Here is a 14697-nt window from a genome sequence, read left to right as displayed (position 1 = left end):
GAATTTACCATGGTATCATCATCAAACTTGGCCACCTCACCTGCTCACTCCTAACTCTAGATCATTTATGAGTAAGTTAAAAAGTACAAATCCCAATACTGTTCCCTGTGGGTTCTACTTTCTGCATCCCTCCATTCTGAGAGTTTTCCATTTTTTTCCCTATTTCCTGTTTACTGCTGTTTAACCAATTTCTGATCCACAAGAGGGCCTCTCTCCTTATTCCATAACTGCAAAGATTACCCAGGAGTCTTTGGTGAGGTACTTTGCCCAAAGCTTTTTGTAAGTTCAAGTACACTATGTCTGCTGGCTAGGCTTGCCATACATCAGGAAAATTCCTGACTTGTCTTGGTTTTTCTGTGTAAAAATGGCATCGGGGGGAATTTTGCCGAATTGGCAAAATGTCAGGGAAAACCTGGATGTATGGCAACACGATGGAAAAAGCAGCAGAAACAGCTCAAAAAGCTTAAAATCACAATTTTTGGGTGAGGTTTCCCCAAAAAAGTTGAACAATTTTGGTGGGTTTCTAAAAAGGTCAACAATTTTGGTGTTTTGCGGGTGTCAGGAATTTTACTTTTTGAAATATGGCAATCTTAGTGCTGGATCACTCCTATCTATGCTTGTTGATGGTCACAAATAACTCTATTTGGCTCCATCTCTGATGTCTCTTAGGTTAAGGCATTCTCTTTCTGCCCAGCTTTTACTGTATATTAATCCTGCTCGTTGCCAATCTGATTTATTTTTTTATTGTGCCTTTTAGAAAAAGCTGTCTGGTTTTAATTACATTGACATCTTAATTCATTTACTCTTTCCATACATTAACTTTTAGAGGATATACACATTTTTAAAAAGTCATTTCATGGATATTTGCTATGAAGTAGAAAGTAGTAGGGAGCCTTTCAATACTAGCTTCCTTTGCTGCTACACAGAAACAGAGAGAACCAGGCAGATATTGACAAAATCAGGATTCATTGCATCTCTGCTCCCTAATTACATTGGTGACAGCAGAAGACAAAGAATATACATGAGATGTGAGCAAGGTGTTAAATCATAATAACATGTGTTCTCGCTTATTCCTCTTTCCTACATGTGATATGAAAAAAGTTGCACTAATTAAGGTTACTTTGTCAGACTGATTGGTAATTACTAGAGCAAGCCTCCTAACCTTATGGCCTCAACAGTAAAAGGTCAAAAATAATGGTGTTGTCCTTTGGAGATTAATGATGCCTGGATGAGAAAGACAAAATAAAACATGGCAACTTAAGACGGAGGCATTTTGAAGTTTCTCTCCCTACTTTCTATAATGCTCCTTAAACAGCACTCCTTAGATCCCGATTCCATTCACCTTGCAGGCCATTCTGCACTTAATCTCTCTGTATTCACTAGCCTACTCTGATTTCAGCAGAGTGTCACTAAAGTTAAACGAGGTAAGAGCTACATTGCAGCCTCTCTGCTTTAGAGGTCAATGGAAAGTTTCTCGGGCTGCATCATTCAAAAATAATAGATATCTTTTTATGATAGATTAGTTAGGGAAGCTGATTTCCTCCCCACTCCCTTGAATGGCTTAAGGAGTTCTTTGACTTTCTGGTGAAGGGAAGGGCCAGCATGTCGAACCTTTCCAAGGCCGTGTATGTCTGTTTCAAAGACTCCCTCTAATACGGAGCTCTTTCCTATAATATGAGACTATTCTTTTGTTGACCCAACAAGAAACAAGCATTTAAAGCAACTGCTATGAGAAACCAGTGACACATGGAAGGCCTATTAGCACTCCATCAAATTAACAATAAAGTTTAGATTCCCTCGAGTGTCGTATGTGTGCTTTAAAATAATAATAATATTGGTTTATTCACTCTTGCGTTAATAAGGTGGACTTCTGCCAAAAGTACACAGATTTAAATCCACTGGACCTGCCTTGCTAAATTAAGATATTAAATGAACCATTCCTTAATTTTTTTTGTTCCCCAATATGAGGTTACTATATAGCTTATATTTAAAAACATGCACATTCTTTAGCGTCCACACATAATCTGTGAACTAGGCTGTGGAAAGCATTAATATCAGCATGTTAAATAACTAGATTTTGAACTCCAAATACCTGAATTTTAATTTGGAATGTATGAAGCCACTAGACACATTTCATTAGCTGTGACAGCCATTTCATATGTCCCAGGAAAGTGTTTAATCATGAATGCAATATTTATCACAAAAGTATCAGATGATGTATGCCATCTTTGATATGTACTACCATAACTAGTTGTGTAAATGAGCCCTCAGTGGGGAAAAAAGTGTGGAGTGTTGGTTCCCGCCCCCCAGTTTCCCCATGTATTTAAATGCTGAATTCATCATAACTATTAATTCTCTCTCCCCCCCTCTCAAACTCAAGGGACTAAAAAAACCAAACAAATACAGCTCATATCTGTGTCTACAAATCATCCTCTTGAATGATTATTTCCTATAACAGAGAAATATAAGTTGTACGGCCAAACAGCTGTGGCCCTGAATACAAGGGGCACATATTTTTATTAGTTGCAGATAAAATGGTTATAACACAGACATTTATTCTTTTGGCATCTGGTGCACTAAATGGTTGTAAATCAGTGTTCTCTTTGCCCATAGGTACCAAATGCATTACTCATTAAATGGTCCCCTGAGAGCATAGTAAAACATCTTTGAACATATCTTTTGGGACAGGCTACAGCAAGTGAGATCATTAGCAGTATTTCCCTGTGAATCTATGGAATCATTGCTGAATTCATTCCTGTTACGCTATACCTTCAAATTTTAACTGATTATGTGATGAGTTTACCACGAGAGGCCTTAGGACTAAAGAACCCATTAGGCATTGCAACTGCAACCACTTGAAAACCAAGTGGAGAGGAGCTTATGTGGAAGAAACTAACTGAATTCCAGTTTGGGTAATAAGGACTGATTGCTGGGGATGTGGTGGTGGTGATGATGGGGAGAAAATAAAAATGACCATTGGAATTCCTTCAGTGGATCTTGCAAGTCCCTAGTGAGTACTGAATCATGGATAAGTACTGTTTGCATAGAAATCCAAACTCAAATAGAATGACCTTCATTTATAATTGGCATGTCAGTAATAATAATAATAATAATAATAATAATAATAATAATAATAATCTATTATTTATACCCTGCCCAACTGGCTGGGTTTCCCCAGCCACTCTGGGCAGCTTCCAACAGAAGGTTAAAAACACATTAAAACATCAGACATTAAAAACTTCCCTAAAGAAGGCTGCCTTCAGATGTCTTCTAAAAGTCTGGTAGTTGTTGTTCTCTTTGACATCTGGTGGGAGTGTGTTAAACAGGGCGGGCGCCACTACCGAGAAGGCCCTCTGCCTGGTTCCCTGTAAGTTGGCTTCTCGCAGCGAGGGAACCACCCAGAAGGCCCTCGGCACTGGACCTCAGTGTCCAGGCAGAACGATGGGGGTGGAGATGCTCCTTCAGGTATACTGGGCTAAGGCCGTTTAGGGCTTTAAAGGTCAGCACCAAAACTTTGAATTGTGCTTGGAAACGTACAGATTAGTATATTTTGTTTTAATATACTAAGGCATTTTAATATCTTCTTTCCTGTTCATTCAAACCCTTGTGGTTATGTGGAAATTAATGATGTGTCTGCTTACAGAACTAGTTTGATGTTCTCAGTGTTGAAGTGAAGGGGACAATGCAACCATGTCACATGGCCTGTTGTACAGGTGAGGCAAGCTAATGGAGGCTGTACCAGTAAGCGTATTGACATTGGGAGAAGGATTTGGCAGATTAAGCAGCAGCCTTTAGAACCCAGAACAATTTTGCAGCTCACTAAATATGACACCCAGCCTTTAAGTGCAGTAGTTTAAAAAGCCATACTTATCCAGGCTTTCTGAAATGTATCCATCACCGTGCTGAGTTTCTAGCTGAGAAGAATTCACATGGCATGGAGTTAGCAGAACAAGCTTCAGTCACTCTTTGAGGCCATTTGAACATAAAATTACTTTATGTATAATTAGAAGAATTATGTTTTTGTTTTTCTGTTATAAAAACATATTTATCTTATCTATCTGTCTGTAGGAGGTGAGATTCTGGTTCATTAAATTCATTAAATTCAATAAAATACAGCCATCATGGACAGAATTTAATCTTCTGGGAACTCTGGAGACAAATGTATGGCTTTCCCTAACTTGCATTTAAAAATAACTTACACAGAATCACAATGAAATAGCTTAATGGGCCAACAGCTACAGGCAGCACCATCAAACAGTGAAACTATTTGATACTGACAACCCTTTCCTTTAAAGTATTTCTGGGACATAGATATTGTTGCCCTGTTTGAGCATAGCTACAAAGATTAATTCTGTAGACAAGGCCCAGTTCTGCTTGATGCTGAATGGCAGATTATTAGAGAGAATTTGCCAAGTGCTTTCAAAGCTTATTAAAATTGCTGGGAGTTCAGGTGCTCAGTAACCTTCACAAGTGATTGGCTTCTTGCTTGGCCAAATCCTAAAACAAGATATCCAGTTACAGCCGAAAATAAATGTAGGTCTTTGAAACATCTAAAAGTGCTGCTGAGAAACTCATCAGTCCTGGTTAACAAGGTGGCAGTTGTATGTTTCATCTCCAGGTGACAGATGGCTAACCTGCCCAGAGGTTAGATGAGTTAAAAGGTTTCAGTAGCATCTGAATATCAGTCATTATGGCAGAGGTCAGTGCTGTGAAAGAAAAGGATGGAATCTTTTTCATGGTGATGTCTTTATACTTTTGTTTTCTGTGAGTGGTTTGGTTTGTGTTTTGGTGAAATGAATGCAGCCCAGAAGAGAGAAAGCTCTCTAAGGGCTGATTCACACATGCATTTGTATCACTCAATCTCTCATCACTTGGGTGGTTCACGGTTTAATGTGAGAACCACCTCTGTTGAAACAGATTGTTTTTGATGTGATATCAGGAGATATGAAAGTTCTTTCCCTGGTGATCCGTGATGGCAGTTTCACACATGCAAGGTATCGATGGGGTGAGTCATCACATGCAATCAGCAAGTGACAAAACACATTTTATGATCTCACCACAAGCCTGTCTTCATGGCTTGCATTTACCATGGAATGTCACAAGCAATCACACTATCCTGATGGGCTTCAGAAACAAACCCTGAAAGTATAATTTTGTTTGATACAAAGTATTTGTGGGGTGCTGACTCTTAAGAACGAGTGTGAACCATTCAGCCACAGAATACAGGTACCAACCACTTTGTGTGTGTTCAATTGGCATATGACCACTGATGTGTGCACTATTTTTGCCCCCCCCCCCCGCGTTCTGCTGGCATGCATGATGACCTGGAAAGCAATTCCCATACAAATGGGGGTTATCTGTATGAGAATGAATAACAAAGAGTGCCTCTGATCATATTCAGAATAGAGGCGGGGTAATCTTAATCTTAATCCCACCCCAAACAGCTGGAATTAGGGGCAGAGCTTCCAGGCAGGGCAAGTTTAGGTTAACATGGTCCTCTGTCAGATGAATAGTAAGGCTGCACCAGTGCTTCTTGTCTACTTTGTGTTGCAAATATAAAGAGAAATCGACCTAGCCAAGTTCACACGCCTGCTCCACCATGAAGTATCACATGATGGCCTCAGTCAGCTGACCATATCTCATCTCGTCCTAACTTACACACAAGGGTGTAGAGCCAGAGTTTGCTCCCATTTGTGGTAGGAGCCCCTCAGGATAGTCCTATTAGTGGGAAAGAGGGGGAGAAATGTTATCTGCACATTGATCTTTCCCCTGAAGCCCCCAGACCACTTCCCACACTGTTCTGGACAGTGCCAGATTTATGTATAGGCTAAGTAGGCTGAAGCCTAGGGCCTCTAAATCCAGCCCACCCGCTCCCCAGTGGGAAGTCTCCCCTCTCCCAAAATTGCAAACCCAATACTTCATGTGAGGGCAGGACAACTCAGACCTCTAAATCTAGGGCGCCTCGCCAGCCTGCCTGCTCCCCAGGGCTACAGTCTCCCCTCTCCCAAAATAGTAAAACCACGACTTCATGCAAGGGCAGGGCAACTCAGGCCCAGCAACTATTATACTCAGGGCTAGCCAGTGGGGCCCAATCTGAAGTGGTGGGGTGCAACTTGAATTTTTTTTTTGTAGGGCCCCAGTTCACAGCCAAAGCCTGCAAAATCTTATAGATATAAATAAAATCCATCTAGATTTCCCTGGTGCAAGGGCCCTCTTAGGAGTGGCCCGCAGGGCCCAAGTTGGCCTAATTGCTGAAATTGCCTTAAGGTCAGCCCTGATGAGACTGTGCAGGGGTTGGACTGACAAGCCCTGCAGCTTCTAGGTCCCTGGTGTCACCATTCAGAATACAGACTCAAGGACTTGTTATGGAAATAAAGGGGGGGGGGCACTTATTGGAAATCAGTTTTGTCACCTCCCCCCCAAACCCAGAGACAATGAGCCCAGCCAGCTTTTATTCACAGTCGCATAAGCTCTACACTACAGCATGGCCATAAACTTGTACGTTCAACCACTGAAATATACACCCAATATGTAGCAATGGAGATTTATGTTACTGCTTTATGAATGAACACTGTGTTTTATGAATGGACTCTGTATTTTGTGAATTACCTAAGAGCCACCAATAGGGAGCTCTAGAATCTGACAGCTAACTAATTGGGTACTACCAAACAGCGACTCCTATTGCTGAAAGCAGGTAACCAGCAGAGAATGCTTCAGCTCAGCCTTTGCATAGTTGACTGAACAACCCCTGCTGTGCAGATAATGGAGAAAGTTGGTAAACTGTATCCCTTCTGGCATCCTGGCCAACTCTATTATGCTGGTGTAAACCCTGGTGCACCAGAAGCACAGAATAGCAGCAAATAAAATCCGCTCATGCGTCAGCAACTGATAAGACTTGTCAACCAGTTCTTCCAAAGTCTTCCTAAATTATAAAGCTCCAAAACATAGGCCAAAAGAGAGTAGGTCTGGGAAGAGTGACGCATACAATAGGCACCACCAGTGAAAAGGCCCTGCTCCATGTAACTCCTGCCCTATCATTTGATAGAGTGCCCACTTGCCCTCATTCTTGACATGGAATGCTCTCTATTGGAGTCTCCAGATCCAGTACAAAGACCATAAGAAAGGAGAGCAGGGACCTTGAAGTTCCCAACAACTGTTAAGCAAGCAAGCAAGCAAGCAAGCACACAGGTCACCTTTGTCACAGTCAGGGCGCCTATGTCCTGGCCAGGCCTACACCCAATCTTGTTTTTGTACAATCTTGTTTGTCCTCAGTAACCAAAATTATATTATCAACATATACAAGCAGAAAAGTTGTTTCCCTTCATTTACAAGAACCGTACAAAACAAAGTGGCACTAATAAAGAAAAATTCCAGGGTGGCAACAGAAAGCAAACTAAAAATGCTTTTGCAGTTCATCAAAACTATCCAGCAATATCAATTTATAGGAAAACTGGTGCTATTAACAGTAATCCTTCTAGTTGGTTAATTGGTTCGGCAACTTCCATGCACATGACGTCTGATGCTAATTATTTCTCCCAAGAGTTAAATGATAACTAATCAGAGGCAGGTACAGGAGAGCTATGAGATTCAGGTGAGGGTCAGATGCCTTGTCAATCCCAGCAGGTATAAAAGAGGACGACCAGGCCTGCAGCCTGCCAAGGCCTGCCGCCTGGTGCCAGCCATCTTTCTTCTAATAAAAATAATTAGCAATGGAAAAAAAACCCTGCATTCAGTTTAATCAGATTAATACAAAACCAACCCATCAAATTGCTCAGCTCAGCTGTGCCTCTGTTAAAAGATCAGCAACTAACCTGAATGTAATGAAAACAAAGGCAGATAAACACATTGAAATTGTAGCTGAGAAGACAGAAGCATTAGGGTAACACCCTTGATGTTGTGATTGATGTAGTGGGTGACACAGCACATGGAGCCTGACAGTGACTGAACAATACCTATCTGAGTCTGTGTGCACCCAGGCTTGCCAATGTGAACTAAAGCTAGAGAGGATCTGCCTCGCAGCCACATCCCTAAATCCAGCGTTTGCAGTGGCAAATGTCATCTCTAGTTTCCTTTACAAGACAAGGTACCTATTAAGTTTTACTCCCTTAATGGCCTTTCAGGTCCTTCTTAGACCTTCAAATTCTGTCGTACTGGGTGACTAAAACAATCTTGCTTGATCACAACCGCTGCGAGTAGTGAAGATTATGGTTTGGCAAGCATCACGAAACCAAAACTACCCTTTTTTGTTTACTGTTTTCCTGTGATAATTTATGAAGGCAAATATTCAGACTGAACACAGGAGAGGGGGGGGAGGAACCACCCCGGTGTGATATAAATATACCTGCACTTCCCACAGCTTGGCAAGCATCCTAAATCGACTGGTACCTGAAATTATGCCAACCTGTGCAGCACATCTGAATTTGAAACTAATCTCTTATTTACAATCAAAGGGTCTGCAAAGCTGTTGCTTGTAACACAGCTTATTATTCTGCATTAAATATTGTTGTTGAAACTGGCGTTTGCAAGGGCCAATTAGTATATTTATTTAATAAAAATTAGCCCTGCTATTTTAAGTGAAAAGCAAGAACGTAAACACAGTTGTGAGTTGCACCCCTCTTTCTGCAGTTTTGCAGAGCAATCCTATGCACAAGGAGCTGGTACAAGTGCGGCTAGCACAAAGCCACAGCAGACCCTGAGCCCAGGGGAGAAGCAGCAATAGCAGCTGAGCCCGCAGAGCAGGAATTCACAGAGCAGCAGTGCAAAATACAGAACACAGGAGCAACTGGCATCACCATGGCAATCTAGGTTAGATGTTGACAGGCACAGGGGAGAATCCTTGAGCCCCCAGTCATGAGGCCATACAGAAATAGCCTGAAAAGCCCGGGAAACAGCAATGAGAAATGTAAAGGGGGGGGTGCTACTTGATGACCCTTCCTGATGTAGATCTTCAGCTAACCCTTTCTTCCCTGGCTGAAAGGGGGGGAGGGAGGTCCATTTTGTGGCTCACCTCAGGTGCCAAAACGTCTTGGACCGACCATGCCACAGCCCCACCAGTGTGCAAGGAAGGACCTGAGCAAGGCAGGGCCCCCAGGCATGCAGCCAGATGGGCTCCCCTTCTGCCCAGTCATGCTCCCATGGCCTGGTCCAGCAGGCTCTTATGTTTTCATGTTCTAAGCCTCTTCTCTGCCAGCTGATGGCAGCTGATGCTGAGGTCCTGCTACATACCTGGTGTTATGTATTCAGTGGTCTCTGTTTGCCTGAGCTTGAGTCTGAACTAAGGAATCTGAGCCCCTGTGTTCTGATTCGATACCTAATATCCATTCACAGAACATTTCAGGATTTGGGCCTCTGCCATTGGCCCTTCAACTCTGAGTCATGATTCGCAGCTTGGAAGTTTAGACAGCCAATCACACTGGGAGTGGGAGTGGCCCAGGCCTTCAGAAATATATACAAGCAAGCGCTTTGCCCATTGTCCTGTTCTGTTAGTTCAATAAAAGTTCTTGCTGTTATCACTGTGTCTTGCATTGTGTGAACTCACCTACACTTCACCTGGTGTGTTTTTTACTGCTGAGGATTATAGCTGCTACTGGTTTGTGGCTGCCAGTGCACAGTCTAGCACTCTTGGTAAACCATGATCCTCAGCATAGCCTGGCCCTGCTGGGGATCCATGGAATCCAATGCTGCTAATCTCAGTGGATCTCATAAGAACCGTCTTCTTCTTTTTGCACAAATGCCAGGATTTGGAGGGGGGGCTGTGTGTGTATGTGTAAAAAAAACAACAAAACCTTATATGAAGACTTGCCCATTCTCTCTGAAGCTGTGATGACATTCAGTTTGATTGCGAGTTACACCACATTAAAAAGAAGAAGATATTATTCTCAGAGAGGCTGTTAAACCTGATATGCCTACATTTATTTACTTTTGCAATATCTTTGCCATGTGTATAGTGATACAGTGAATTACTAGCTTGTGGAATGAATGAAAATAATGTATGTCTGCGTTAAATGTCAGAGGAAATTGTGGCACTGATTAATAAGTAAAGAATACATAATTTAGAAGGGGGGGGGATTGCTCCTTTACAAAAAATGCTCTCTCTGTATGTGTGTGTGTAAATTCTCACTCAGCCTTTCACAGAATGAACAGATTAAAATGAATGCAAGATGGGACATGTCAGGGAACCAGTTTGCTCTTTTTAGTCAGAGTATTCATATTTCAGAATAACAAGTTCTTAATATTTCACTTGCAATGGACTATGGATGTTTCCATCATTACCTGTTTTATTAGGATCTGGGATATGAAATAGATATGTTCTGTTTTGTTTCAAAGCTATCATCAATGTGAATGAAATGACAACTCAAATTACTATTTTTTTTAAAAAAAAAAGTATGGAGAGAAATATTTTTAACTTCAACCTTTTGACTTATTCCATTTTCATATTGTAAGGTTTCATTGATTTTTTTCAAATCTTTAACATGAGTGCATTCAATGCAAAGGACAACCAGTGAGACCTCTCAGTCTCGGGCTCGGAAACGACTTGATGGACAACTTTTAAATGAGACCACACATGGACAGAACACCTTGAGAGGGAAGATGCCCTCAGGACCAAAATGTATATTCAATTAACATTGAAGCAGAGCGATGCTATTTCTCTTTGAGATGGGATGTCTGGGGGAAACAGGACATCATGTGCAATAGGGCTGATTTATGCTCTGCATGGAAGGTGCAGCTGTGTTTGCTGCAGGAGATGTATCTGTTACTATGTGGTTTCCTAGTACAAATCCAGCACATGCTTACAAATACACAGATCTCCTAATTATATGGTAGGGTTGTCACCTGGAGGCATGAGGTGACGCCACATCATGGCGTGTGTACTGTAGGAAGTGTGAATCAGTTCGTAGGGCTGATAGACCCATAGATGGACATCACTTGGAGATTGCAGCCTCAAGTGATGACCTGCTAGTGTGAACAGACCATTGCAGGTCAAACACTGCTTGAAAGAACTAGGTGGAGCTTTTAAGGACGAGTGCTTTTCAGTGAAATTAATTCACATGCTCAGCTGGGAGTCTACAGTTCTGTTCAGTTGTTGTCTCCCCACCGTCCCACTATGCAAATATCAGGGGGAGCTACGGCAAGACTGCTAACCCATCTCCCTCCCCTGTGCCCCCACCAACATTCCTGGAGCCCACCATGTGTTGGGGGCTGGACTTTTGAAGCAAAGAGCTGTTTTTGCTAGAGTAGGTGCCCTGTGCAATTTAGAAAGCTGGGAGAACAGAGTTAAAAATCATGTGGAGAGCCTATTTGCACACAAGAGTCCTCCCTCTACAGATGTTCACTCCCCCCCCCCCGAATATGTGGGGTGTGTGTACAGGAACAGTGATGAGGCCATGTGGAAGGGGGCAAGGACAATGGGCTGCCATTCTGCCTTTTTCACAGTGCTCTACACCTAGTGCAATTCTGGGGCACTGTGTGTGGGGTGAACAGTGACTCAAAACAGTGGGGGATCTCCAGAGAACATTCTGCAAAGTGGCTTCCTTTTCCTAGCAGGGTGAGAAAAAGAAAAAAAAATTGGGAAATTATTTACTTTATGAATAAAAAGCATTTGTATACCTCTGTGTCATAAAGATATACATATCACAGAGGCCTACAGCAACAAAAACATAAAACCCTACAATAAAACCATTAAAAAGTTGAAAACAGACATTGGATGTTCCCAGAAACATGCTTGGGAAATTTTCTCAGCTGCTGATAACATCAAGGTTGCAAGCTTGATATGGGACATCTGCATATTCCTGCACTGCAGGGGCTGGGCTAGCCAAACTTGGCCCTCCAGATGTTTGGGGACCACAACTCCCATAATCCCTAGCTAAGAGGACCAGTGGTCAGGGATGATGGGAACTGTAGTCCCAAAACATCTGGAAGGCCAAGTTTGGCCCTGCCTGGGCTAGATGATCCTAAGGCTCCGTTCCAATGCTACAATTCTATGGTTCTATTTTAAACTCCCTATTTTTTATTATTTTTTATTGGGTGTCTCCTGATCTATTTCTCCCTTTTTATCTTGTGTCTGAGTATTCCCTCCAGGATTAGTGGTGGGGCATCTGCCGCAGGGGATGGGTTAGGCTGTGGTGAGGTGCATGGATGCACTGTCACAGCCAGTGAGACATTCTCACTGGTGCATCTGCACAGCCCTGACCTCCCCACTGCCTCCCTGCCCCTTTATTGATACATGGCAGTGATGTCACTGCCAGGAGGCTATAGCTGCAGCTTTGCCAGATGAGCCCTTGGAGTTCTTCTAAGGTCCAGTTGGCATAAGGGCAGGACATAGGGAGGAGAGCCTCTAATAGACATCAGCACCTGGGCAGTCCTTCAGCCAGCTACTTGCAAGGGGTATTCTATACTGAATCGAGTGCATGACTGGCCTTAAATAAATACAGTGGTACTAGTTCTTTTATTTATTTATTAAAAAACCACCTCTTTTAATCTTCACATTTGCAAGGGGGGAAGTTCTGAATTATGGCACCTTGAAGGCTGTGGCAGACCACATCAACCAGAAACTATGCAACCATTTGTTTCATGCGGCGTGTGTGAGTCTTGCCCCTGTTAGAAACCAGTAAAATACTTATCCCTCGTTATCAGTATGACTATAGCGTATGTGGAAATCATAGCACACACATTATTAGAAGGCAGAGCTCATAAGTCTGTGTATCAAATGTGATTATGGTGTGGGCAGGTGGAATGACTGCAGGGGTGTGCTCACTGGGCCAGTTTAACACATGAATGAACATTTGGAAAGACAAATGATCTTTTGGAATGGGCATGCTGATTCCATCAAAGGCCAGTACCTGGTGTTAGAGATTGAGAAAGCGGCGGAACAAAATAAAATAATACACATAGACCTCTTAATCCAACAGGACATTGATGTACACGGAAAGTCAGAATCCATTCTCTGGGCATTATGGCTATCTGCTGTGCTTTACAGTTCGGAATCTGATTGCATTGCTCTTCCAGTGCTGAGAATTTGATTCGCGTTCTCAGCCTCTGCTGCAAATTCCATAGACTGACTGAAGCATACAGTGACCATTTCCCTCTGGTTGTTTCTCGACAACTGGAACACAGCTAGGCGTCGCACCTTCTTCCAGCGCTGTAAATCAAGGAGTTAATTGCCCCAAACTGCCAAAAATCCAAAGGCATGATCGGGTTTCATCAAAACCTTTGTTACATTAAACATCTCAGTCAGCTCTCATTATCCAGATTACGCAACCCTGTTTCTGGAGCTGATTGGCACAGGCTAGTGTTGCATCACTTTAATAACAGAAAAATAAAGTTGTACGGCAGACAAGACTCCCAGGGGCCATCTAAAATAACCGGCTAGTGCCAAAGCAAGATCCAGCCACCCAAACAGTGAATGTGAAGAAAACAACCACCAAGTAATGAATGGAGGATATTTTTAAACTGAGCCAGAAATTCAGGACAAAGATGAAAAGCCGAGGAGATCTGCAATTTGGAAGCCCAACAGAGGCTGCTCCCAAGAGACTAGCCGAAAAGTAAGAACTATTGGGTTGTAGGTTGATAGGGCTTACAGGGATGTTATAGTGATATCTGAATGCTTTTAAATTACTATATGAAGGAAGGAGCTGCTATTACTAAAACAGGGAGCAGAGAATAATTCTTCCCATTTTAGAGATGGGAAGGGAGCGACGGAAGAGAATTAATCCAAGTGAAAATATCATTTGGATTAATACAATTTGTATAATCTTTTGTATAAAGGTCATTTAAATGAAAATGCTATATTGCTCTCGGGACCTCTCTACACACTTGTAGCCCTGCACTAGCATCTTTGGACCTACCTTGTTTTGGAGTGGAATCATTTCATTCCAGCCAGGGTTCCCCTGCAGAAGCAGATGGCAGGAGACACTGGTGGCTGGCAGTGTGGCAACATTGCCTTGACTTTATGTTTCCTACCCTGCTGCTGGGAAAGGGACAGCAAAGTGGACATGGTACATATGCTCTGGCAGAGTCAAACTGGTGCTCCTGCCAGCAGGAAGCGAAAGGAACCCTTCTACAGCAAGGGTGGCTAACCTGTGGCCCTCCAGATGTTGCTGGACTACAACTCCCATCACCCCTGACCATTGGCCATGCTGGCTGGGGCTGATGGGAGCTGGAGTCCAATGATGTCCAAAGGGCCTCATGTTAGCTGCCCTTTTTCTAAATCCATGGCTCCCTTATCCAGAGCTGCATCCTGGGAATTCTCCCTTCATCTACACAAAGACTTGGTATCCACTTTCCCCATAAACTTGTTCTAATTTTGCCACCCAGCCGCTCTCATTTCCCACTCTGCTTTGACAACTGTCTTGTATAAAGTTTAATTGCCTCTCCTGAAGCCAAGCGCAAGGAGTGGCCCTTGCTATCTTTAGGGCTGCAGTGTGTCATTTACTACAAAGCCCCAGAATTGTTACCTTTTTCTTTGTAGGCTCCAGACCAAGCTGTTTTACAAGGCAATAATTTGTGGTATCAAAAAATTGCTTCTACAAACCACATCCAGATGTCACATTTAACCAGTGAATGAAACTCTTTGCAATAATAATCCCTGTAGCTTTCACTTCTTTTTGGATGGCATCAAAAATGCTAAATTACACTTTCTTTGTTTTCATGTATATATCAGTAGCAGTTGTGCTAAACAACAGTCATATTTTTGTGTGA

The 14697-nt window shown here is 42.6% G+C and overlaps 1 long non-coding RNA gene across 1 annotated transcript in view; it reads right to left on the bottom strand.

Annotated features, from left to right (window-relative positions):
• Positions 1-3466, bottom strand: part of LOC307216487 — a 302624-nt gene extending 299158 nt beyond the window's left edge. The window contains exon 1 of the long non-coding RNA XR_013839122.1: positions 3417-3466. This is a non-coding gene — a long non-coding RNA (uncharacterized lncRNA). The remainder of the gene's footprint in view (positions 1-3416) is intronic.
• Positions 3467-14697: the final 11231 nt, after the last annotated feature.

This window comes from Podarcis cretensis, assembly GCF_951804945.1.
Source record: "Podarcis cretensis genome assembly, chromosome: 5".
Lineage (NCBI taxonomy): Eukaryota > Metazoa > Chordata > Lepidosauria > Squamata > Lacertidae > Podarcis > Podarcis cretensis.
This window is presented reverse-complemented; position numbering and strand designations above follow the sequence as displayed.